Source organism: Scylla paramamosain, chromosome 8 (genome assembly GCF_035594125.1).
Source record: "Scylla paramamosain isolate STU-SP2022 chromosome 8, ASM3559412v1, whole genome shotgun sequence".
Lineage (NCBI taxonomy): Eukaryota > Metazoa > Arthropoda > Malacostraca > Decapoda > Portunidae > Scylla > Scylla paramamosain.
The window spans coordinates 8,779,307-8,781,740 of NC_087158.1; positions in this window are offsets into that span (position 1 = coordinate 8,779,307).

Sequence of the window (2,434 nt, forward strand, 5' to 3'; positions counted from 1 at the left end):
AGTCTGACCTCCTCTACCACAGACAATAAGGCTTTGACACCTTTTTGTTTTTCTTAACCACCAACTTTTTTTATTAGTTCTTGTGAGTGTCGCTACATCAGTTACCGTGTCCAAAAAATGTTCTGTTTTGGAAAGTTTCATCTCTGCATCTTTAGCTAAGCCCTCCAATAAATCATCAGCAAAGCCTTCCACTGCATCTTCATCAGCTACATAACAGACTCCTCATAAAGGCACTCATATTGCAGATGTCCACGCCCCAATGGATGCTAAACCATGAAGGACCCTCAAGACTTTTAAACCTCCACAGACAAATACAAACAAGTCTCTCAAGCTTCCTCTGCAGTCCCTCCAAAAACGTTCTCAGGGGTCTGTTGAGTTCCTAGACTCAACAGGCTTCATCCCGTAGAAAGATCCCTGTAGGAGCGTCAAATGACCCTGAGCTAGATATAATTGATCAAAGTGATTTTTCCGCATCCGAAATGGACATGAAGGGTCTCTCTGCCCCTCTTCCCAATAGGCCCTTCTTCAAGGCCGATACCATAACGTCTTTGTCGAAGAATCCTCTTCCTCCGGTCTTTTTAGACCTTGTGTGGGTATCTATCCCCACACCAGTTGCTCAACCTCAGGTTTCTGCTCCTACAAGTAACGTAGGACCAGATAAACCTCACCGCCCAAGTAAGGCACCTAGTCAGGTTGGCAAAGAAAAATGTCTCTCAGGGGCTTCCCTGAAAACCCTAGAATTCAAGATTCTGCAGCGGAATTGTCGCTGTTTTTGTGCCTCCTGGGAAGAACTCTGGGTGTTGATCTCTTGGCTTTCTCCTGTTTGCATTTGTTGGCAAGAGACAGTATTTGGACACTCCACTCACTATAGTCTTCCTGGATATCGCGCTTTCTTCTCCACTCCAATTCGTGGTCAGGGCCACCATGGTGGCTCTGCAGTCTTTGTTAGAAAAGAGATTCCTTTTATCCATCTTTTATCCCCGCAGCAGGTTGTTGCTGTTTGGGTTCTGTGCAGTTTGTATCTGCCTCTGTTTCTATTGAAAGGAATGAGCTTGATAACCTTTTAAATGATCTTTCCTCTCCTCTTCTTCTATTGCGTCGCCACCCTTTGTGGAATGATGACGCTGTCAATCCTCGTCGTCTTTTAATTGTTTCTATTATCGAGGATTCAGGATTGGAGATTTTAAACTCTGGAAACGTGACCCATTTCCACAGTCAAACCTTTTACGATAGGTCTCTCTGTACTTCTAATTGTTTTCTTGATTTTAATTGGGAAGTTTTACCAGACCTCTATGGGAGCGATCACTTCCCAATTTTACTGGAGTTAGTTGATTTTGCACCGCAGGCGGCTAGATAAGGCGGATTGGCACCTATTCATAAGAACATAAGAACATAAGAAATAAGGGAAGCTGCAAGAAGCGACCAGGCTTACACGTGGCAGTCCCTGTATGAAACGCACCTACCTATTTCCATCTGCTATCCCCATCCATAAATTTGTCTAATCTTCTCTTAAAGCTCTCTAGTGTCCTAGCACTAACTACATGATTACTGAGTCCGTTCCACTCATCTACCACTCTATTTGAGAACCAATTTTTTTCGTATCTCCTTCCTAAACCTAAATTTTTCAAGCTTGAACCCGTTATTTCTTGTTCTACCCTGGTTGCTGATCCTAAGAATTTTGCTTACATCTCCCTTGTTATAACCCTTATACCACTTAAAGACTTCTATCAGGTCCCCTCTTAACCTACGTCTCTCTAAAGAATGTAAATTTAACAGCTTCAACCTCGCCTCGTAAGGAATACTCCTCATCCCCTGTATCCTTTTAGTCATTCTGTACTGATTCTAATAGACCTATATCTTTCCTGTAATGTGGGGACCAGAACTGCACCGCGTAGTCTAGATGAGGTCTGACCAGCGCCAAGTATAACTTTAATATTACTTCCGGCCTTCTACTTTTCACACTCCTAAAAATGAATCCTAGTACCCTATTTGCCTTGTTTCTGGCTTCTATGCATTGTTTCCCTAGACGGAGTTCAGAGCTAACTATAACTCCTAAATCTTTCTCGTACCCTGTACCTACCAGAGTTTGGTTGTCTAATGTGTACCTATTGTGTGGGTTTCCTCTACCTACCTAAGCACTTTGCATTTATTGATATTACATTGCATTTGCCATCTATCCGTCCATTCATTCATTCTATCTAAGTCTGCCTGCAAGGCGATGGCATCCAATTCTGACCTAATTAATCTACCTATCTTTGTGTCATCCGCAAATTTACTAACATCACTACTAATTCCACTATCCAAGTCACTGATATATATTAGAAATAATAATGGCCCTAATACTGATCCCTGTAGCACCCCACTGATTACATGACCCCACTCCTGTCCGCTCAGTGGATGAGATAGGAAACTGTGATGAGGCAGTCACGTCCTC